Below are 25,495 nucleotides of genomic sequence, written 5' to 3' on the forward strand. Positions count from 1 at the left end.
ATTTAAAGAAAATCCCTATAAACGTAAGGTTCAGGGATTGTCTTGGATAACATGAGGGATCAGCGGCGTGAGGGAAGAGAGAAAGTGCAAAAGGACCAGGATTTTTTCTTTTCTTAGAAATTTTAAAAAATTCTTTTTTTTTTTTAATAAACATATAATATATTTTTATCCCCAGGGGTACAGGTCTGTGAATCACCAGGTTTACACACTTCACAGACTCACCTTAGCACATACCCTCCCTAATGTCCATAACCCAACCCCCATCTCCCAACCCCCCTTCCCCCAGCAACCCTCAGTTTGTTTTGTGAGACTATGAGTCACTTATGGTTTGTCTCCCTCCCAATCCCATCTTGTTTCATTTATTCTTCTCCTACCCCCTTAACCCCTCATGTTGCATCTCCACTTCCTCATATCAGGGAGATCATATGATAGTTGTCTTTCTCCCATTGACTTATTTCGCTAAGCATGATACCCACTAGTTCCATCCACATCGTCGCAAATGGCAAGATTTCATTTCTTTTAATGGCTGCATAGTATTCCATTGTGTATATATACCACTTCGTCTTTATCCATTCATCTGTTGATGGACATCTAGGTTCTTTCCATAGTTTGGCTATTGTAGACATTGCTGCTATAAACATTCGGGTGCATGTGCCCCTTTGGATCACTACGTTTGTATCTTTAGGGTAAATACCCAGTAGTGCAATTGCTGGGTCATAGGATAGCTCTATTTTCAGTTTTTTGAGGAACCTCCATGCTGTTTTCCAGAGTGGTTGCACCAGCTTGCATTCCCACCAACAGTGTAGGAGGGTTCCCCTTTCTCCACATCCTCGCCAGCATCTGTCATTTCCTGACTTGTTAATTTTAGCCATTCTCACTGGTGTGAGGTGATATCTCATTGTGGTGTTGATTTGTATTTCCCTGATGCTGAGTAATGTGGAGCACTTTTTCATGTGTCTGCTGGCCATCTGGATGTCTTCTTTGCAGAAAAGTCTGTTCATGTCCTCTGCCCATTTCTTGATTGGATTATTTGTTCTTTGGGTGTTGAGTTTGCTAAGTTCTTTATAGATTGTGGACACTAGCCCTTTATCTGATATGTCATTTGCAAATATCTTCTCCCATTCTGTAAGTTGTCTTTTGGTTTTCTTAACTGTTTCCTTTGCTGTGCAAAAGCTTTTGATCTTGATGAAATCCCAATAGTTCATTTTTGCCCTTGCTTCCCTTGCCTTTGGCGATGTTCCTAGGAAGAAGTTGCTGTGGCTGAGGTCGAAGAGGTTGCTGTCTGTGTTCTCCTCAAGGATTTTGATGGATTCCTTTCTCACATTGAGGTCCTTCATCCATTTTGAGTCTATTTTCACGTGTGGTATAAGGAAATGGTCCAATTTCATTTTTCTGCATGTGGCTGTCCAATTTTCCCAACACCATTTATTGAAGAGGCTGTCTTTTTTCCATTGGACATTCTTTCCTGCTTTGTCGAAGATTAGTTGACCATAGAGTTGAGGGTCTATTTCTGGGCTCTCTATTCTGTTCCATTGATCTATGTGTCTGTTTTTGTGCCAGTACCATGCTGTCTTGATGATGAGAGCTTTGTAATAGAGCTTGAAGTCCGGAATTGTGATGCCACCAACTTTGGCTTTCTTTTTCAATATTCCTTTGGCTATTTGAGGTCTTTTCTGGTTCCATATAAATTTTAGGATTATTTGTTCCATTTCTTTGAAAAAAATGGATGGTATTTTGATAGGAATTGCATTAAATGTGTAGATTGCTTTAGGTAGCATAGACATTTTCACAATATTTGTTCTTCCAATCCAGGAGCATGGAACATTTTTCCATTTCTTTGTGTCTTCCTCAATTTCTTTCATGGGTACTTTATAGTTTTCTGAGTATAGATTCTTAGCCTCTTTGGTTAGGTTTATTCCTAGGTACCTTATGGTTTGGAGTGCAATTGTAAATGGGATGGACTCCTTAATTTCTCTTTCTTCTGTCTTGTTGTTGGTGTAGAGAAATGCAACTGATTTCTGTGCATTGATTTTATATCCTGACACTTTATTGAATTCCTGTACAAGTTCTAGCAGTTTTGGAGTGGAGTCTTTTGGGTTTTCCACATATAGTATCATATCATCTGTGAAGAGTGATAGTTTGACTTCTTCTTTGCCGATGTGGATGCCTTTAATTTCCTTTTGTTGTCTGATTGCTGAGGCTAGGACTTCTAGTACTATGTTGAATAGCAGTGGTGATAACGGACATCCCTGCCGTGTTCCTGACCTTAGCGGAAAAGCTTTCAGTTTTTCTCCATTGAGAATGATATCTGCGTTAGGTTTTTCATAGTGGCTTTGATAATATTGAGGTATGTGCCCTCTATCCCTACACTTTGAAGAGTTTTGATCAGGAAGGGATGCTGTACTTTGTCAAATGCTTTTTCAGCATCTATTGAGAGTATCATATGGTTCTTATTCTTTCTTTTATTAATGTGTTGTATCACATTGATTGATTTGCGGATGTTGAACCAACCTTGCAGCCCTGGAATATTTCCCACTTGGTCATGGTGAATAGTCCTTTTAATGTACTGTTGAATCCTATTGGCTAGTATTTTGGTGAGAATTTTCACATCTGTGTTCATCAAGGATATTGGTCTGTAATTCCCTTTTCTGATGGGATCCTTGTCTGGTTTTGGGATCAAGGTGATGCTGGCCTCATAAAATGAGTTTGGAAGTTTTTCTTCCATTTCTATTTTTTGGAACATTTTCAGGAGAATAGGAATTAGTTCTTCTTTAAATGTTTGGTAGAATTCCCCCGGGAAACTGTCTGGCCCTGGCCTTTTGTTTGTTTGGAGATTTTTGATGACTGTTTCAATCTCCTTACTGGTGATGGGTCTGTTCAGGCTTTCTATTTCTTCCTGGTTCAGTTGTGGTAGTTTATATGTCTCTAGGAATGCATCCATTTCTTCCAGATTGTCAAATTTGTTGGTGTAGAGTTGCTTATAGTATGTTCTTATAATTGTCTGTATTTCTTTGGTGTTCGTTGTGATCTCTCCTCTCTCATTCATGATTTTATTTATTTGGGTCCTTTCTTTTTTGTTTTTGATAAGTCTGGCCAGGGGTTTATCAATGTTGTTAATTCTTTCAAAGAACCAGCTCCTAGTTTCGTTGATTTGTTCTATTGTTTTTTAGTTCCTATTTCATTGATTTCTGCTCTGATCTTTATGATTTCTCTTCTCCTGCTGGGTTTAGGGTTTCTTTCTTGTTCTTTCTCCAGCTTCTTTAGGTGTAGGGTTAGGTTGTGTAGAGAAGCCTTGAGAAAGGCTTGTACTGCTATATATTCTCCTCTCAGGACTGCCTTTGTTGTGTCCCACAGATTTTGAACCGTTGTGTTTTCATCATCATTTGTTTCCATGAATTTTTTCAATTCTTCTTTAATTTCCTGGTTGACCCATTCATTCTTTAGAAGCATGCTGTTTAGTCTCCATGTATTTGGGTTCTTTCCAAATTTCCTCTTGTGATTGAGTTCTAGCTTCAGATCACTGTGGTCTGAAAATATGCAGGGAATGATCCCAATCTTTTGATACCAGTTGAGACCTGATTTAGGACTGAGGATGTGATCTATTCTGGAGAATGTTCCATGTGCACTAGAGAAGAATGTGTATTCTGTTGTTTTGGGATGAAATGTTCTGAATATATCTGTGATGTCCATCTGGTCCAGTGTGTCATTGAAGGCCTTTATTTCCTTGTTGATCTTTTGCTTGGATGATCTGTCCATTTCAGTGAGGGGAGTGTTAAAGTCCCCTACTATTATTGTATTATTGTTGATGTGTTTCTTTGATTTTGTTATTAATTGGTTTATATAGTTGGCTGCTCCCACGTTAGGGGCATAGATATTTAAAATTGTTAGATCTACTTGTTGGACAGATCCTTTGAGTATGATAGAGTGTCCTTCCTCATCTCTTATTATAGTCTTTGGCTTAAAATATAATTGATCTGACATAAGGATTGCCACTCCTGCTTTCTTCTGATGCCCATTAGCATGGTAAATTCTTTTCCACCCCCTCACTTTAAATCTGGAGGTGTCTTCGGGTCTAAAATAAGTTTCTTGTAGGCAACATATGGATGGGTTTTGTTTTTTTATCCATTCTGATACCCTGTGTCTTTTGATTGGGGCATTTAGCCCATTAACATTCAGGGTAACTATTGAGAGATATGAATTTAGTGCCATTGTATTGCCTGGAAGGTGACTGTTACTGTATATTGTCTCTGTTCCTTTCTGATATACTACTTTTAGGCCCTCTCTTTGCTTAGAGGACCCCTTTCAATATTTCCTATAGTGCTGGTTTGGTGTTTGCAAATCCTTTCAGTTTTTGTTTGTCCTCGAAGCTTTTTATCTCTCCTTCTATTTTCAGTGATAGCCTAGCTGGATATAGTATTCTTGGCTGCATGTTTTTCTCGTTTAGTGCTCTGAATATATCATGCCGGCTCTTTCTGGCCTTCCAGGTCTCTGTGGATAGATATGCTGCCAATCTAATGTTTTTACCCTTATATGTTAGAGACTTGTTTTCTCGGGCTGCTTTCAGGATTTTTTCTTTGTCGCTAAGACTTGTAAATTTTACTATTAGGTGACGGGGTTTGGACCTCTTCTTATTGATTTTGAGGGGGGGTTCTCTGCACCTCCTGGATTTTGATGCTCGTTCCCTTTGCCATATTGGGGAAATTCTCTCCAATAATTCTCTCCAATATACCTTCTGCTCCCCTCTCTCTTTCTTCTTCTTCTGGAATCCCAATTATTCTAATGTTGTTTCGTCTTTTTTTTTTTTTTTAAAGATTTTACTTATTTGACAGACAGAAATCACAAGTAGGCAGAGAGGCAGGCAGAGAGAGGAAGAAGCAGACTCCCCGCTGAGCAGAGAGCCTGACGCAGGCTTGATCCCGGGACCCTGGGATCATGACCTGAGCCAAAGGCAGAGGCTTTAACCCACGGAGACACCCAGGCGCCCTTAATGTTGTTTCATCTTAAGGTGTCACTTATCTCTCGAATTCTTCCCTCGTGGTCCAGTAGCTGTTTGTCCCTTTTTTGCTCAGCTTCTTTATTCTCTGTCATTTGGTCTTCTATATCACTAATTCTTTCTTCTGCCTCATTTATCCTAGCAGTGAGAGCCTCCATTTTTTGATTGCACCTCAATAGTAGCTTTTTTGGTTTCAACTTGGTTAGATTTTAATTCTTTTATTCCTCCAGAAAGGGCTTTTATATCTCCTGAGAGGGTTTCTCTAATATCTTCCATGCCTTTTTCGAGCCCGGCTAGAACCTTGAGAATTGTCATTCTGAACTCTAGATCTGACATATTACCAATGTCTGTATTGATTAGGTCCCTAGCCTTTGGTACTGCCTCTTGTTATTTTTTTTTGTGGTGAATTTTTCCGCCTTGTCATTTTGTCCAGATAAGAGTATATGAAGGAGCAAGTCAAATACTAAAAGGGTGGCAAAGACCCCAGGAAAATACTCTTTAATCAAATCAGAAGTGATCCTAAATCGTTGGGGGGAGAAAGGGGATAAAAAGTGGTTCAGAAAAGAAACAATTAAAAAAAGAAAACGAATAAAGAAAAAATATAAAAAAGAAAAAAAAAATATATATATTAGATAAACTAGTTAAAAAACGTTAAAAAAAGAAAAGGGTAAAAGTTAAAGTTTAGCAGAAGAAGGAAAAAAAATTGAAAAAGAAAAAAAAAATTAAATCAACTGCAAGACTAAAGAATCATGGGGAAAAAGCCATGAGTTCCGTGCTTTGCTTTCTCCTCCTCTGGAATTCCGCCGCTCTCCTTGGTATTGAACCTGCACTGCTTGGTAGGTGAACTTGGTCCTGGCTGGATTTGTTGTTGATCTTCTGGGGGAGGGGCCTGCTGTAGTGATTCTCAAGTGTCTTTGCCCCAGGCGGAATTGCACCACCCTTACCAGGGGCTGGGCTGAGTAATCAGCTCTGGTTTGCTTTCAGGAGCTTTTGTTCCCTGAGCACTTTCCGTAGAATTCAGGAGGACGGGAATGAAAGTGGCGGCCTCCAGTCTCCAGCCCGGAGTAGCCGAGAGCTCGCCCCCCCCCCCCCACAGTGTGCCCTCAGAGAATAGCACCCAATTACTCCCATCTCCCTGGCCTCCGGCCGCGCTCCGAGCTCACCGAGCCTGCGACCGGTTCAAGGTAACCCTGAGTTTAGAGCTCATTCCTTGGCTCTGTCTCTGTAGCTGGCTTCCCCGTTCTAATACCTGCAAGCTCTGCCACCCCTGATCCTTCTGTGACCCTGCGGGACCTAAGGCCATGCTGACCCCGCGTAGGCTTCACCCCAGTTTAGCCTCTGGAGCGACATCCCTCAGCGGAACAGACTTAAAAGTCCTGATTTTGTGCTCCGTTGCTCCACCGCTTGCCGGGAGCCGGGCCCTTCCCCCGCGGTCTATCTTCCTGTCGCTTTGGATTCACTTCTCCGCCAGTCCTACCTTTCAGAAAGTGGTTGATTTTCTGTTTCTAGAATTGTTGTTCTTCTTCTCTTCGATCTCCCATTTGATTTGTAGGTGTTTACAATCTTTAGATAAGCTATCTAGCTGATCTCCTGCTACGTGAAGTAGTCTCAGCCTGCTACTTCTCCGCCATCTTGACTCCTCCCTCAATTTTAAAAAATTCTTGACACCTCAGAATTATCCTTAGATCATTTATTTTCTTGTCTAGTTCTCCCCTCATAATATTAATTATCTTTGCTGCTATCTTTGTCTCTTACCTTTTTAATATGATATCTTAATATTTAAGATACGCTTTTGGAGGGATGGATGCAAGTTTCAGTTAGAAAGTCATCATTTGGGGCGCCTGGGTGGCTCAGTCAGTTAATCTTCTGCCTTCGGCTCATGTCATGATCTCAGGGTCCTGGGATCAAGCCCCGCATCGGGCTCTCTGTGTAGCAGGGAGCCTGCTTCCCCCTCTCTCTCTCTGCCTGCCTCTCTGCCTACTTGTGACCTCTGCCTGTCAAATAAATAAATAAAATCTTAAAAAAAAAAAAAAGAAATCGTCATTCATAGTGTAGGGAAGCATGTAGTTGAACCCTAAGACATCAAATAGAAAGTTAATTTATAATATGTATCATATATATATAAATATATATATGTATATATAAATCTATATATAAAGCTTTTATAGATAAAGCATGCTCTGCCAGTAATTTTTATGGAGAGCAAAGATGAAAGATCCGTTTTAAAAATTCTTTACTTAAAAATGACCGAATAATTTAAAATAGATACAGAGAAGGAAAGTGAAAGTGAAGTGCTCATATAATCCAAATCTGGGACTTCTAAAACATGTCAAAATACTGGTTCATCTCTTGTAGACATACGCGTCTATCTCTAGAGCTAGTAACTGTACTCGATTCTGAATGTAATAGAAGGCATTAATCACCATCAAATTCATCACTTTCTTTTCTTTTTTACTGAAGTGCAATCGACATACAATATCCTTCTAGTTTCAGGCGTACCTGATTGTGATTTAATATTTTTATACATCATAAAATGCTCCCCACGATAGATGTGGTTACCATCTGTCACCACACAAAGTTATTACAACATTATTGAGTATATTAAATCCCCATGACTTATTTTATAGCTGGAAATTTGTACCCCTTTACCTGTTTCTCCAGCCCCTTCCCCATCCCTCCTTTTGGTAACCAGCCATTTATTTTTTACATCTATGATTATGTTTCTGTTTTGTTGGTTTGTTTTATTTGTTTAGATTCCACATACCAGTGAAATTATATGTTATTTGTCTTTCTCTGTCTGACTTATATCACTTATCATAATACCCTCTACATCCATTTATCATTATTTTATTTTTATGGGAAGTAACATTCATATTGGTTGTTCCTATCCCACTAAGAAGGTCTCACTATTTCATATAAATGAAACACAACATAATAAGGCTTTAAGTTATATGAAACAAAATTTTGACTTTTGCATATATGATCACTCAAGACAAATGGAGGATAATTTTTCCTTATTCTACAGGTAGCTAATTTATTATTTTCTCAGATACTTTACTTATTATAGGACCCCACAACCCATTCAGAGCAGCATCATTTAATATATTTGTCAGACCATTAATCTACAGATGTAAAAGCTGCCCAATCTTCTGTATCATCTGCTTAAGCAATTATACAGATACGAACCACATTTTTGTATCACTTTGCATGGAACCTTCTGCATTTCTAGCCCTGATACCTCATGGAGACAGAGGTCTTACTCTTTACCCAAACCCTTGACATTGTTCTTTCAAATCTCAGCATTCCTGTTAATGACTTATGATTCCTCTGATCCCACCCATCTCTTGGGCCTTCCATTCTAATCATCTCAGTCTATTCTTCATTCAGCATCCAGAGCTTGTCACCCAGATGTCACCCATCAAAGATCTGGAACACTGGCATTGCCTTCCTGACTCTACACCCTCTTCTTCAGGGGCATCATGACCTCATTTTCCCTGCCTAAGTATTTCCAGTGTATTTCCTTCTACGATTATTTTCTTTCCTTTGTAAACTCTGAACCTGTGTAAATTCTGAACAATTTGTAGTTGTGTTCATTAACCATAAAGTCACAAATATATAGCTCCAGCTTAAACTTCTCTCCTGAAGAAAGACAACTATCATATGATCTCCCTGATATGAGGGAGAGGAGATGCAACATGGGGGGTTAAGGGGGTAGGAGAAGAATAAATGAAACAAGATGGGATTGGGAGGGAGACAAACCATAAGTGACTCTTAATCTCACAAAACAAACTGAGGGTTGCTGGGGGGAGGGGGGTTAGGAGGGGAGGGTTTATGGACATTGGGGAGGGTATGTGCTAAGGTGAGTGCTGTGAAGTGTGTAAACCTGGCGATTCACAGACCTGTACCCCTGGGGATAAAATATATTATATGTTTATAAAAAATAAAAATTAAAAAAAACAAAACATCATCAGAAAGGATGAATACCCAACTTTTGTATCAACATGGACGGGACTGGAAGAGATTATGCTGACTGAAATAAGTCAAGCAGAGAGAGTCAATTATCATATGGTTTCACTTATTTGTGGAGCATAACAAATAGCATGGAGGACAAGGGGAGTTAGAGAGGAGAAGGGAGTTGAGGGAAATTGGAAGGGGACGTGAAAAATGAGAGACCATGGACTCTGAAAAACAATCTGAAGGGTTTGAGGAGGTGGGGGGGTGGGAGGTTAGGGGAACCAGGTGGTAGGTATTAGAGAGGGCACGGATTGCATGGAGCACTGGGTGTGGTACAAAAACAATGAATACTGTTATGCTGAAAATAAATTAAAAAAAATGATTAAAACAAAAACAAAAACAAAACAAAACAACAACTTCTCTCCTGAGCCACAAACACATTCATCTAGATTTTTCCTGTGTTTCTCAAATATACTTCCAAATCAAAGCTCTCTCATAAATCTTCTCCATCTTGTTTTCACTATTATGCTTAAAGTCACTCAGAATAGAAACCCTGTTGTTTCCATTTCCCTCGTACTTTCTAATTATTTAACACTAAGATATTTTAATTCCTTTCTCTGACAATATCAAGCTTATACGTCTTTAAAAAAATCTCTTATAGTTAAGTACCGCATCATCTCTCATGTAGAAAATTGCAACAACTTCCCACAATATTCTCATTGTTTCTCTTTTCTACATACTCTGGTATATAAGCCCAGTTTAGTTTTATCTTTTCTGTTTTTAAATTCCTTTATCAACTCCATACTGCATATAGAATATTGTCTGAACTTTGTTTGTCACATTAAAATCCACTGACTATAAAATCCTATTCTGTTTTTCCAGCAGCATGTTTCAAGTTTTCCTACTCCCAGAGTCTGCATTCTTGCCAACCCCAAATGCTTTCCACTTCATACATATATTCTGTATTTTTGTTGTTGTCGAATTTTTTAAAGATTGTCCAATTTTTAAAAGATTTTTAAAAATTTATTTATTTGACAGAGAGAGAGAGATCACAAGTAGGCAGAGAGGCAGGCAGAGAGAGAAGAGGAAGCAGGCTGCCTGCTGAGCAGAGAGCCTGATGCGGGGCTCAATCCCAAAACCCTGAGATCATGACCTGAGCCGAAAGCAGAGGCCTAACCCACTGAGCAACCTAGTCGCCCCTGTCGCCCAATTTTTGATGCATCTTTTATCTTAATTCTGGAATGTTTTCTTCCCACCATCACCACTTACTAAAAAAACTTTACCCACCTGTTAAACTCTGCCTCACTTTCTACTTCTTTTTAAAGCTTCAGTCAGTACTTCTGGGAGAAATAAAATCTCCTTTGTCCTTGTCTCTGGAATATTCTATTTAGCGTTTAAAAATATACATGCCACATGTTAGTATAATTTTTTTAGGATCCCAGATTTAACTCAATTGAACAGCTATTTGTTGAGCATGTACGATATGCTAGGCATTGTGTGGAGGGTTTGGGGTATATCAGTGAACAAAACAAAAATCCCTGGGAGGGGAGACGGATAATAAGTAATACATGATAACTCAGTTACATGATACGTTAGGGGATGTATAATGAATAGAAGAAAAAAACGAGGGCAGGGCAAAGGGAATCAGAAAGCTGCTCTGGTAACTGGAAGGCAGGTTAAATTTGAAATAAGATGGTATGATAGGCCTCATTGAGGAGCTAATTTGAGCAAAAATATGAAGAAATTGAGGGGATTAGCCATGTGGTAATCTGGAATGTGAACTTCTAAGGAAAGGGAACAGACCACAAATGACCCTAGTTTGGATTGTGTCTGTCTTATAACACGGGAGAGAAAATTAGGAGAAGATGTCAGAGAGATAAGGGTGCTATGCCATGTTAGTCTGTAGAAGCCATCAGGGACATTGGATTTTGCTCCGAGAAAAGTGGGGAATCATTGGAGAATTTCAAGTAGAGGAATGACAGGTATTACGTGACTTATGTTTTACAAGGATCATTCTGGCTTGTGGATTGAGAATTGACAGAGGAACAAAGGGAAAAACAAAAACCCATGCTATGAATGATACAGAATGGAACTGGGGCGGTAGCAATAAATTAAGGTAGAAGTGGTCAGAGTCTAGTTATATTTGAAGGCAAAGCCAACAGAATGTGCTAGAATTTTGGATATGGGCTGTGAGGAAAGGAAGGAAGCAACCATGACTCCAGGAATGTTGAACTGCGTAGCTATTAAGTATGGAGTTGCTGTCAACTGAGAAAGGAAAAATTATAGAGTAAGTATGGAGGATAAGATCCAGTGTTTGATTCTGGGTATGGTAATTTTAAGATAGGATACCTATTAGATAACCAAGTAAAGTTGTTGAGAGGATTATTGAATATACATGATTGGAATATTAGGGGTGAGATCTGAGCCGAGACGGAGAGCTATAGCCTTCATTTACAGCCATGAAACTCAGTGAAATCAAGAACATGAGTGTTTATAGAGAAGAGGCCCTGGGGCTTTTCTACAGTAAGTGACTGATGAAAAGAAAAAAAAAATCAATGGAAATGAAGAAGAAATGATCAATGATGTTGGAGGAAAACCAGGGGAGGATGACATTTTGGATTCCAAGTGAAGTAAGTATATTGACAAAGAGCAAATGACCGACTCCCAAGTGTGGCTGAGAGGTGACAGAAGAGGAAGACTAAGAATGACCACTGGATTTACTAACATGAGGTCACAGGGAGATTGGCATAGAAGTGGCAATGAGAAGCAGGAAAACCTCCAATTCCAGTGCTGTAAAGACTGTAGGAAGGGGGCACCTGGGTGGCTCCATTGGTTAAGCATCTGACTCTTGATTTTGGTTCAGGTCATGCTGTCGGGGTCCTGAGAACGAGCACCACATCTGGCTCCACACTACGCACATTCTCTCCCTCTCCCTCTGCCCCTGCCTCCCTGCCTGCTTGCATGCAATCTGTCTCTCTTCAAAAATATGTAAATGGGGGAAATCAGATGGGGAGATGAACTATGAGAGACTGTGGACTCTGAGAAACAAGCTGAGAGTTTTGGAGGGGAGGGGGTTGGGGGTTGGGTGAGCCTGGTGGTGGGTATTATGGAGGGCACGTATTGCATAGAGCACTGGGTGTGATGCATAAACAATGATTCTTGGAACACTGAAAAAATAATAAAAAATTTTTAAAAATTATGTAAATAAAATCTTTAAAGAAAAGAAAAAGACTGTAGGAAGAAAGAAAAGTCAAGCACTTTATGCTTGTGAGGGAAAGAGTATCCTGAGGGGATAATCAGTTCTTCATTAGAGCCAGAAAATGAAGTAAACATTCAGAAGTATTAAGGCAGGGGATTTGATGATGAATCATGGACTTCAGAGGGCAGAGTGGAAGAGTTTTAGATGTTAAGGTTGAGATGGGGGAAATAGTTAGGGGATGCTCTTTCCACTCCTAGTGGAGATCAGGATGCAAGTGATGGATGATATCCTGGGAATCTGCCTTCCACGATAACAAAGCCCTAAAGGGATAATGCAGTTAGTCAAACACAGATGGTGGCAAGGGTGTGAGTTTTGGCGATAGGGACTGTTTGGATTTTTGGGTTTCCTTGTGGACCCATAGGTAGAGGATCAAGATGGTACTTATATCTTGAGAGGTGCTTACATCTTGAGAGGTGCTCTTAGTCTCATTATATAGTCTTACTCTTGACCTTTGATAAAGGGCATGGCAGATGTAGAGGAGGCATGATCTTATTTCCAGTCATTTAGTTGAAGAATGAGCTAACACCCAATGTAGGGGCTCTACCTTAACCCTGTTCATGAGACTGATAACCCTGGGGAGGCTGAGCATCACTCTGTGTTGCACCCCCGCCCCCCTTCCTGATGATAGTTCTAAAGGCCTAGAGGTGCCCTGGTTGGAATAAACCATGGAGACCAAACATGCTGGGTTCAGTCAAATGTAGCCAACTGATGAGTGACCTGATAGCCCACATCTGCTGCCTGCGACCTGAGGTCCCTCTTTGGAGAGGGTTCTGCTAAGGAGAGAAGGAGCCAAACACAATAAGCGAGGTCAGTAACAAACTTGGGTACGAGGAAGGGAGTAGGTGAGATGAAAAATCTGAAGGAACCACGTTCCCTGTGTGAGACTGCAATGTCCGCCAGAAAGTGCAGAACCCCAGAGCCCCTGGGAGGGACAGAATGGAGTACCTGGCAGATATCCCTGCAGAGCTATTACTGGGAGCTCAGCATGGAGCTGAAGGCCATGCTTCAGTAACCAGATAAGGATTTGTGCAATTAGAGGTGTTACTGTTAATATGAATGCCCCTTATTACCAATAGACTAATGAAGCCTGGTTAAATTTCTGTTACATAATAATGAAAGCAAATTGCTCTGCTAGCCTGTGAGCTCAGAGGGACAAGCCTATGCTTATATTTCCCACTGGGTACAGCCTAATAAATGTGTTGAAGTGGTTATATAAAATGATTAGAAAAACCATCTTATGCCTAGACCCGAAGTTGCAGAAGCTTTGTGAGTGTTCAGAAGTCTTCCATAACAATTTTGAGCTGGAGAGGAAGAAGAGAAACCAAGTTAGGTTCACGAAACAAAGTAGCCTCACTAACAGATTCGATTATTTTTTTTCAATCAGAAACATTCTGGTCAAATCAAATGTTACAGGATACACTCTGACCCTTGTTTCACATCTTAAAATGGTATATAATATAAAAGTCTAGTATAATGTGGCTAACATTTTGAACAGGAGGTTGATGATGAATACAGATTTGACTTAAATATATCCATATAACCAGAGAAAAATAATGGATATCTTTGAGAATTTTTGCTGAGAGGCCACATAAACAGGGACCAAAATGAGAGGGACTAAAAGTATAGACTAAATTAAAAGGTGTCCAAATAAATATGGATGAGAAAGAAAATAAGCAAAGGGTACAACACTTGAGATCAGAAATTTAGTAAATTTAGTAAAATTAGAGAATCTAACGGTAGTAACAAAAAGTAGAGCAAGTGGAAACTTACTTTCCCTTTGGGTCTTGACTTAAATTTCACCTTCTCCAAGGACCTCTTCGGACCACTCCATCTAAGTCTGTGCCCATTTTATTTTGTAGTGACTCAGACTGTAACCTTGCATCTATAGGCTTGTTTACTTGTTTATGGTCTGCCTCCTTCACTAAGTGGAGAGTTTTAGGAAGGCAGAAGCCAGGCTGGGCTTTATCATATGCTTTTATAATGGATCACAAGACCTACTACATCATAGGCACAAATACTGGCTGAATAAATGAATGAATAAACAAATTGACTAAAGGATAAAAAGAATATGTGTTAAAATTTGTGATTTTCCATATTGGTAGTGGACCAGTAGCACCAGTAATCTTCAAAAGTAATTTATTCAAATACAGTTATGCCCCTCTGTCCCAGGAATAAGCACCCATACTTTTGAGATAAACCAAGAACTTCTGATAGGTCTTTCGTGAGGGAAGTGCATTTATTTATAGAATTCTGGGAATGAGAGATGAGCTCTTGCTGGGTGTATCAGAGAGAGGACCTTGGCTTATATGGATAATGTTGGAGACACTAAAGATTCTATAGTGCAGATACCCATGTAGAAGATAAACTGTATTTAAGGATAAATAATTGGCAAATTATACGAGATTTCCCCAAAGCAATCCTCTGAAGTCACAGCTCCTAGATAAGTGAGTTGGCAAAACCTGTTCTTGCAGTCTGCTATTCCTCCCACGTGGTGTGGTTGTTCCTTTAAGGGAATTGCGTGTTTCACAAGTTGATGTCATATTCACCCTGAACTCCCTAGTTATTAACTGAGAGAGCCTATGAGTGATGAGCCTGCACCTGGGGGAGGGAGTGGTGTGCGTCAGAGGCCTGTCAGTTCCAGTCCCTCTCCTTGGTGGCTACCCTCTTGTAGCCTTGAGTCATGGAGGATACACATGGCTCTGCCATGAACCTATACACGTTGAATCTATCTGTTCACATTATGGCAGGGTTTTTTTTTTTTTTTTCCTCTTCTGGAGTTGCATTTTTGTCCTGTGTTTCAAGAAAAGCAGATATCCTAGATTCTGCATTGCAGGTTGTTTGAAAACTCAGTTAGGGTGACCATAAGTCAATGCTGGCTCATTTTTGACTCTTGCTTTGGCATATTTATTAATAGTTTCTCCTTTTGATCTGAGGAATATCCTGGGCTGGATTATAAATTAGTCCTAACAGGGAGTCATTCCTCAAGAGGCTGCTCTGGTTTCCAAAATCTAGAAAGGAGTCACTAATGAGGACTAAACCGTAGCAAGCCCTGGCAGGGTACATGCAAAATACCCAGAAATATCAGTGCAAGTTATTAGCACTCAGTTTTTTAAAGTAGGTTTCTGAATATTCCTGACTTCCATGTTGGCCTGTTGTTAGGTATCTGGGTTTGTGGAAATCAGGACTTACCAGCAGTATATATGTGCAACTTCTAGGTCTCTTGGCAATCCTAGCACTAATTCTTCAGAATCTCCATGCCAATGTATATCTCTGTAATGAAACAAAATGTAAATGAAATGTCCAAGGAACCCCATAAATAAAGGAATAAGGTAGTTTCTGAGGTTTAAAATCAGATTGCCGCTAGCAACGTAGAATCTTCTCGTGTCTTACATTGCATCATTATTATAATATTAACCTTCAACCTCCTTGGATGTATGGGGTGAAAGTGCTGATGAATGAGTAGGGCTATGGCTGGGTAGTAACCACGACCTCTGTGTGTGTGTGTGTATGTGTGTGTGTGCATGTCTGTGTGTGTGTGTCTGCTGTCTATGTGTATGTAGGTATTTTCTATGTTTTCCTCCAACAGACACTGAGCACTTGTTCTGGGCCACAACCCTGCTTTCTGTGAGTTTCTTAAGATCAGGAGAGAACAAGTCTACAGAAATGTGGTTACCTTATTATTATTTTTTAAATGTGTTTTTCCTGTTAACTTCATACTATGCAACTGGGTGACACAAAATATTTCTTTACGTCTCTTTACCCTCATGCTGCTAAAGTTTAGTTCTTTTAGGTTTGCTTCATGGCAAGAACTGGTACAGGCATCTGGCTTTCTAAAGATCCACATCTTTGACTAAAGGCACACGTCTCCTGTGCATATTTTCACACCATAAATTAAGCAGATTTTACCTTTCATCACAATTTTCTTTCTCCCTTGATGAGTAAGGAGGGCGTTGGTGGAAATAATTTGATGAATCTTTTCTTCTTACTTTGAGCTGGAGCGAATATAGATAGTAGGCTTCAAAGCAGCAGGAATCGTGCCCATTTAATTCAGCTCCTGTGCTTAGCACCTGTCACGATGGCTTGCACATGCGAGGTATTCCATTAGTATGTACTTAATGAATGAAGTATCTGGTAGTTCTAAAAATCATAAAATTTAAACTACAGTCATGTTTTATACTCCAGCTTTTGATACTTTTATGATTTTTTTTCAAGTTCTATTTTTTACGTGAAGATGATCTTTTTCTTAAACTATTTCACAGGAGTTATTTTCTGTGCCACGATGAGCAAAGAAAATCAAGATCACAGATGGGTAAGGATTTTTAATCTCTGCTAGCTCATCTGTTAGCTAATGTGATTCAAATTCTTGACTCAGCAAATTATTATATTCCATAAACCTTCATAATCATTCAATAGGGAGATTTACCTTCAGGCCCATATAGGCTCCAATGCAGGTATTTACTAAGGAACTTGAGGAAGGTTTCATTCCTTGTTCCTTGGCACAAGTGGGAGGGGTAGTACCAGAAACCTACTAACCTTAATGTTACACGATACAATTTAACTTTTGACTATGTCAGAAGTTGCAGTGGATGCTGCCTACAGAGGAAAGATGCTCTGTGGAAATGAAAAAAAATTGAAATAAATGGACAAATTTGTTTTTAGACTCTAGGACTCCTCTCAGGGACCCTGACCCAGGCCAGTGGTATAAAGGAGCCAGGGAAGAAAAAAAGGGTTTGTGAATTCTTGCCCTGATTCCCACTTCTTCTTGGGAAAGAGGAGGTGAGAGTGGGGCTACCTCAACAGGACAACTCAGAAAATGTAAGCTGTTATCTGCTGGTCCAGTTGAGAGGCTGGTACTCTCAGCCAGTGGTTGCAGGGCAAAGAAAGAGAAGAGAGGAGTGTTGGAAGCATGTCTGGCTCACAGCGATGCTTGTGTAAACAATACCTGCTTCCTGGCGATCCAGGGTGGACCTTCCAGGAAAGACAGAGTCGGTGGAGCTGTTCACAATTCCAAGAGAACCTCCCACAGAGGTTTCCCAAGAGGGTGTTTTGTGTGGCAGGAACAGCCTGGATTACTAGGGACTGACCAGGAAAGGGCTACCAGAAGAATACATGTGTTTTTCACCTGGCAGGAATTGCAGCCAGAGCGACTTATCATGAAATGAGGGGGAATATCTCTGGAAGGTTCTGGAGGGTTCTGATGAGTTAGAGTCAGCATTTGTACATCCTTTGCTCAGAGGACCTCAATGACAGATGATAGCCACACTCTGTATATACTTCTCTTGACCCCAATCTCTCTTTCCTTGCTGGATTTCACCATGGGAGTGTTGGAAACGGCAGTTAGCAGAGAGAGAGAGAGAAAGAGACTTGGTTAAGTAGAGAAGGAAAGAGAACACATCTCCTTTGTTTCTCCCCATTGCCATTTGCAAGTGGCTGACCTTCCGCCACAACCTGATAGCAAAGTTGAGTTTGGGTTATTATCTAGGCCTGTATAATAATCTTAATTAGAGAACTGAGACAGTTTTGGGATATGAAAGTGACTGGAGGACATTTTTTCCTTTAAATGAGAGCAAAAACTTTGGGGGTTTACTGGAGAGTTTCTTCCAAGGGCAAGAGAAAGGTTTTCCTTCACTGAGTAAGCTTTAAAGGGACAGTGGGAGTCGAAGTTGCATTTTGAGTATATCCCACAAGTCATGCTAGGTTAGTTTGTCTGTGATACTACTTTAAATGGAAAAGGAGAATTTATGCACATGGTTTCTTATTGGAGCCCAGTGCAGCAAATGTAGATGACTCTCACACAGGGATGATACCGATAATGGGAAAGCCCTCAATAATCTTCTTTACTTTCTCTCAGGTCTTCTCTTGTTTCTCTTTGCATCTCATCTTCCCTCTCTGTATAGATCAGCATGCTTTGCTTTCCCATAGGACAGGTGCAGGCAGCCCTGTAGGCAGCAAAGAAATTAAGTGGTGTTTCTAGGTCTCATTCCTTTTTAAAAAATTAACATATAATATATTATTTGCTTTAGGGGTACAAGTCTGTGAATCATCACCCTTACACAATTCACAGCACTCATCTTGGTCCCATTCTAAAATTGCTGGTAGGTAGGGAATTTTCTGTGCTTATCTTGTATAACTCCCCCCTTGTGGGTACCTGGGTAGGTAATTCCAACAGGTATGCAGGGACCAACCAATGAAAATGAGCAACACATTTTTGGAAATAGGGCCATTGGTTGGCTAGGAAGTCCATCTTCGTTTAACTCAAAGACATGCAGTATAGCGGGCATAGGAAGACAGCCAGGATCCCAGGTATTAGCAGTTCATCTGTGGTAGAAGAACATTAGGTTTGGGGCACCTGGGTGGCTCAGTGGGTTAAAGCCTCTGCCTTCAGCTCAGGTCATGATCCCAGGGTCCTGGGATCGAGCCCTGCATCGGGCTCTCTGCTCAGCGGGGAGCCTGCTTCTCCCTCTCTGTCTCTGCCTGCCTCTCTGCCTACTTGTGATCTCTGTCAAATAAATGAATAAAATCTTTTTTTTTTTTTTTTTAAAAGGGACATTAGGTTTTATGGACTAAAATCTCATAAGAAATTTCAGTGGTTACACATATATGATACACTGTGTATGTGTTTTATAGTATAGTATTTATAGTATTTTCTGCTGATTAAACATCTTTATAAAACTCCCTGGGCAGTATACTTGTTCTTTATTTCATATATATCTGAGATTTCTGGGAAATCTATACCACCCTGCAGCTACCTGAGAAAGTTTATACAAGTTTGCATGAGTTAATGTGTAATTTTGGTCCATTTGATCATTTTGCTATGTTTTCTTAATAGAGTCTTGCTCCCAGTTTTAATATTTTGAACTGGGGAGACACGAATTGGCAGTTCAGGAGCGCCGACATAGTTGGGTTTCTCTGAGAAGAGAACGGGCAAGTAGAGAGCTGCATAGAAGGAGAGCTCCATATCTGTGAAGGCCCTTGGGGTCTAGAGCTGACTGCTCAAGGCTGGGAAAAGAACTTCCAGAAAGGAAGAGTCAAAAGAGTCCCCTGAGCATGGGGAAGGCCAGGCATTGTCAGTATCCCCACCAGTCCCATGGAGAGCGGGGTAGGGTCCTCAAAAGGTGCTTACTGCCTCCTGAGAGAGGCAGAATTAGCTCTGAAGCTTGTGCTCTTGTCCCTCCGAAGAAAGTTTAAAAGACATCCTTATAAAGTTCAAGCCATTTCAGAGTAATTTAACTGTGCCACAGAAAAGAGATTAGGAATACTTCTTGAAAATACAAGAGTATCTGACACCTGATAAGGCAAAATGCACCACTCCACCTGTCACTCATTTTGATAACTGCATACCCCTTGCTTCTGAAGTGTTGAATTCTGGCCTTTATTATTTTAGGATTATAAAATTCCTACCATTAGTAGGTAGGACAATACTGCACAGCATCTCCTGCATTTATTCCTGTCTTGGAAAGAATAGCCACCAATAGGTTTCCCACCCTTTCTGGTGTTTCTTTCCCCTTGCTTCAGTAAACAGAACATTGACCTTCAAGTCTGTCCATAGAGCATAGTTGGCCGGTGAGCAGTAGAGGGTTATCTCTTCCCTCTTCTTTCTTCTCTCTTCCCTTCCCTTCCCTTCTCTCTCCCTTCCCTCCTCTCCTCTCCTCTCCTCCCCTCTCCTCTCCTCTCCTCTCTTCTCCCTTTCCTTTCTTTCCTTTCCTTTCCTTCCCTTCCCTTCCCTTCCCTTCCCTTCCCTTCCCTCCCCTCCTCTCTTCTCCTTCTTCTTTTACAAATATGATTCCAGGCATATGTACGTTCCCGATCATTTTGAGCCCTTCTCCATTGTCATAACTATTCTGCCTTTTCTCGTTTTCTTAGTGCAGACCATTGCTTTTTCCAGGCTTCAAAGAGCCATCCTAGCTAGTGTGTTTGCACCATCTCTCAGGACTCTTGCCAGATTATTAACTCCTGTGTCAGAGGAGAGTGTCCCCATATCGATAAGCTGTCTCTTTCCTGACTTTCATGCCCCACACTCTGCTCCAGTGCCCTTGGTGTCCAGCCCTATACATACTGCCCTGGCTCCTGATGAATCACATTTGCCAGTCTGCAGCTCCTTCTGCATTCCTCTTCTCCCCTAGCAGGCCCAGGACTTGCTTGGCTGGGTTGTGCTGTGATGTGAACCTCATTAATAGTCTGGAGGTGGTAGAGAACATTTGGAGGGTGTATGTTCTTCCTTAAGGCTTTGCATCATCTGTAAGCCAGGGCAGAGTGCTAGGGTTTGAGAAGAATGAGCCACTCAGCAGGGCTAGAGAGTTCAGTGGGATCTGAGGAGTCAAGATTCTCCAGTGTCTCAACTCCGATGTCCCCACCATGAGTGGCTTGCCGCCTGGGGTTGAGAATTCAGCTTCCCTTCTCTAGACCTTGCTTTATAATATCCTGTTGGGCATGATCTTAAGCTTTTTCTGCCCTCTGGTTCCAGTAGATGAAAACCTCTTTATACTTCCAGGGAGACCCTCTGACTTTTATTAAGGACCTTTTTCATTTCGAGATGGATCCCCTCCAAGTGTCATTGAATTTCTACAGGGCATCGGTAGCATCCAGCAAAAGTTGTTTGATTCTGTGGTTTTTATAATTTCATTTTCCCTCAGCCTCTCCAAAATCCAAGGCCATGCACTTGTCACTGCTTTTTGACATAGCGATGACTTGTTCCAGTTTACCGCAGGTAGAAGTTTTAATAATTGTACCACCACAGCAATCCAGGAATGATAAAATATTCCAGCTCCTACCATTGAAGGGGTCCTCATTATAAGCTCTCTAAAATTCCATCTTATAATTTGCTTTCTAGGATGACTTTTAGTGCCAACTATCTGATGTTGGAATCCCTGGAACCCAGGCTTGAGGTGGAGATGTGTTAGCAGGAGAATAAGGGGGGATTCTCTTGGGCACAGTTACCTGTCAGGGAGGGAGGGAAGCAGGCATGGGCTGATGGTAGGGGAGCTGCTCTGTTTGGGACATCTGTAGGGACACTATGGCTGTCACAGGCACCCAATCCTTAGGTTGCTCTGGAGCCGGGAGGATCTTTCAGAGCTGTCCCAAATCGGGGCAAGACAGCTGAGCCCTTGTATCTGAGCACTGATCAGGAGCTGGAGTCACACTTTCTTGGGAAGAAGTGTTTGTTGCCCGTTGACTCCCTGCACCCAAGGGTAATTCACTAAATGGGACTCAGCTGGGAGCCCTCTGCAGCCCTCAAGTCTACCAGCTTCAAGAGTAAAGCTGCTGAGATCTGAGCCTTGGTTTGCAGCCAGAGTTGTGGGTCATGCAGTTGTCCCTCCAAGCCTGTGTAGACTTAAACAGTTTAGGACCAGTTTTGTCCCATATTGTTTTTACTACCCCCCAAAAAAGAAATCAGACATGGAATTATTTAATAATATGCCTTGGAAGAATCTTAAAATCACTTCAACTTCAACATTCTCGGTGTTTAGGCAAAGAATTGGGGGTGCAGGTAGGTCAAGTGATTTGTGAGGGGGTCAAGAAGATAGGGTGGTGAGTCTTGAGTTCAGGTCTTCTGCCTTCACCCCAGTGTTTGTTCCCTCATAGAATGTGGTCCGTCTCGTGAATGCTAATATTATGACTCATTTCCCATAATTGAAAGTTTGAGAATCAGATTTCTCCTGCAACATGCTGTTGACTCCAAAGACAGTTTGTTTTCCCCTCATTTTCGGGAAGCTTTGTTTCTTTTTGTAGGACCTGGTTATTACATAGGTGAAGGTTTTAAGCCCTCCTGGAAGGCGACTGGTGGTCATTGATAATATATTGTACTTTTATTGTTGAAAACTATTGTGGCTTAAGTTTCTTTTTTGCTGAATTCAACGAACAAGGAGAATTTTACCAGGGTAAAAGTGGAAATTCAAGAGTAAGTCACATAGTTTCACTTTGTTTTCTGAAATGAATTCTTTCCCTGACATTATGAAGGTTGAACACTGAGGCATTCTTTTCCCATAGGATTACCCTTGTTTCCACTGAAAGGCTGTTGTGAATCTGCCTACCGCTGACAAAAGGGAGTTCTCCCATGAACTGGGGAAGCTTTACCTTTGCCTTTTCTCATTATCCCTCCTCTTCTTAGCTTGGTCTTTCCCAAAAGAATTCCCTCTGAAATGTAATTTCTGCTTCTGGACTGGGCAAGTAAATTGTCTTCAATTTGATAATTAAGTTCGGTAGCCTTTTAGTGAGCCTCTGTAACGAGCTAAGTATTGGGCTGTATGTCAGGATACCAAAGTGTTCAAGATAGGCTATCAGCCCTAAAAGAACTTGATCTGATGGGGAGGAGATAAAGACCTAGAGTAATAATTCCACTATTAAGTATTGTGTGTTCAAAGACCTACCCAAGCTGAAGGTTCACAGAGGAAGTTAAATAACTTTATACCTGCAGCATTTGAGAATAAGTATTGTCTTCTCACATGGTATTGTCTTCAGATGGCTTCAGTTCACACTTGTGTGTCCGGGGGGGTACCTAGTTCTCGGTAGCATGCCAAATAGGAGTGATTTCTAAAGCTAATTGGCAAATACTGTGAACCATGAAGGACATGGGTGCAGAAGGTGAAACTCAGTACAATGCTGTGGGAATTGGGGAGCAGAGAGTTGCCTAGAACAGGCAGGAGGCAGAGAGAAGCTTTCTGGGGGAGGCGAAACAAATTGAATAAACAAGTAACACCTGCTTTCTATGGCAATCCACCAGAGCTGTGGGAATCATCCAGAAGTGGGGAGAGAAGCCTGGACATGAAAGACAAACTTGTCCACATTACAGTTTTGCCTGAGGCTGGTCCTGCTTGGTTTAATCTGACACTTTCCTGGAATGTATGTTACATTACCTAATATGTAACCTTACCTAAATGACCTTTGGATTTTGGAGTAAATGGTAATGTCTTGTTAAAGTTATCACTGTTGGGTGTTGAGTATGCATTTCTCTAGGAACTGCTTTTAATTAGGACAGTGTTTTAGTTTGCCCATCATGTAGGCAAGTAAAATATCCTGCATCGGTAGTATTTACATTTATGCTTCAATTGGTCTCAAATGTCAGTTGTATGACCCAGGAAATCCCAGAAAGTAGCATTTTGTATTTTTGAAATAAAATACATGTTTTGAATGCATTATTCATAATGAACTCTATATGCAGTTACTCTTGGTTTTGTCAGAGCAGGTCATTTACTATAATTTATTTTCTCTGAGGGAATGTAATGGTTTTATAAGGTGATAGAGGTAGGAGATGTCTCTCCATCTCTCACATTGTACCTGCTCCTGACTTTTCAGACTGCCCTTCATTCCTTTTACCCTTTTCCTGTTTTTTTATTTATTTTTTCTTTTTTTTAATTTGGAACATTCTAAAGAACATTTGAACACCTTCTAGATTTTCTTGCAGTATCATAATGGACTTAGAGTTTTTAGCAAACTCAATATGTTATTGTTTGGGAGGAAAAATTTTACCATTCAAGATTTTGGCTGCCCTAAGAATTGAATAGACATGAGACAGATTAACAGAAGATCAAATTTAATTATGTATGTGTGGGGAATCCACATAAACAGGACAGATTATAAAACAAGCAAGATGAGGTATCTCTGTCATTCTGGACGGAGGAGAAGGATTAAGGGCCTGAGGCTTAAAGGAAAGAAAACAATGGAAAGGGCAATGTTTGGTATCAGATAGGTGCTGGGCCATTGAGAATCAATGGAACAGAGAGTGGACTTTGATCAGACAGGTCTTGCTGGGTTCCTCCCTGTCTACCCCTCTTAGTTTCTGTTAGGCTTGGTTATCTGTGGGGATAACTCAACTTTGGGAGTAGATTGTCTGCCTAAATTCATGGAGGCTGGTGGGGGAGAGGCAAGAGAAACACAGTGAATCTTCTGTTGCATTAAAAAAAATCAGCTTAAAAGAATGACACAAATGCTCAAAAAACCCTTTTGGAGATGGCAGATTTTGCTCCTCTGCATTACGCGTTACATTCATTATTTTTGTGTAAACATGTGAGTAAAGTAAGGAATGGCATGGAGATGTAAATACTGTATTTCCGATGACCTGGGTCATTTTTGGTATTCATATCTAAGAAATGAGGGAAATATTGGTAAAGCAAGTCTGATATGCACTTGTGTTTCATATTTGAAACATTCATGTCACATTCATAACATTTTCTCAAAGATGTTAAATAGGGAAATGAACTTAAGTCCACGTTAAAGGGTGTTGATTATAGCAGGGTCTGCTGCAGAAGGTTGTATGTCACCTAGATGCCCTTCCAGAGAGGACAGGTTAAATAAATGGTAGCCCTACCACAGAATGTTCTGCAGCCTTTCCAACGCAAGGGGAAAATGTGTGTGCCACCTTCTCCAGGAGGTACTGTGTGAGAAAGACGAGGTTTAGAACAGCTTTTATAGGGTGGCTCCCATTTGTATAAATAAAAACATTATTCTTCCATGAAATTCATACAACAATATGAATAGGGTGCAGCTGTGCAGGGGACTATTCTAGGTGCTTAGGATCTAGTGGTGACGGAAACAAAGTATTCTTGTGGAACTGATACTGGAGTGGAAGCAGACAGATAATGAAAAATGTCTCATTACGTTACATAGTGATAGGGAGTGTTAAATACAGTACAGCAAAGGAAGTATGAGAGGGAGAATCAGGGACCGTGGTTGCTCTTGCCCATAAGAGACAAGGATAAAGTGACATTGGAGCAGAGGCTTGACATTGGTAGGAACAGATAGGAGGAAATGAGGATAGGGGTGATCTCTCTAGATTTACTACTGTGAGTTTTGAGTCATGTAAATCTTTTTCTTAAATTACAAGAATGAGAAACACCTAAAATTCAACATAAACATGCATAAATGAACCTAGGACATTATCGAAGTTGAAAACACAGCCACACAAAATAGAAGTTTAATTCAAGTAACTTAACCCTTGGTGGGATGTATCCTAAGGGCAGTGTAACAATGAAATCTTAAACTTGGCTTAGCAGTTTCATTCTAAGTATTGCTCGTGGTATTGTAATTCTGAAACAATTTCTGTATGTCAGAAGATAGAGCCAATGAATCAAGATACTGATCTTTTGTGAGTCAGAGTTTTCACTGTAGAAGAAGGCAGATGACAAAAAGGATATTGTAGGATATGAGGAGACCCTGTGTTAGGGCATGGGAGAACAGAGTTTTTGTGAGATTTGGAGAGTTAAAATTTTGGAACATCTCTTTAAGGAGAATTAAAAGTTAGGTAGAGAACCTGAATAAGAGCTCTTTAGCCTCATAGTAAATGTTTCGCACAT

The sequence above is a fragment of the Lontra canadensis genome, unplaced genomic scaffold, assembly GCF_010015895.1.
Source record: "Lontra canadensis isolate GAN:19392208 unplaced genomic scaffold, GSC_riverotter_1.0 scaffold167, whole genome shotgun sequence".
NCBI classification, from domain to species: Eukaryota; Metazoa; Chordata; class Mammalia; order Carnivora; family Mustelidae; genus Lontra; species Lontra canadensis.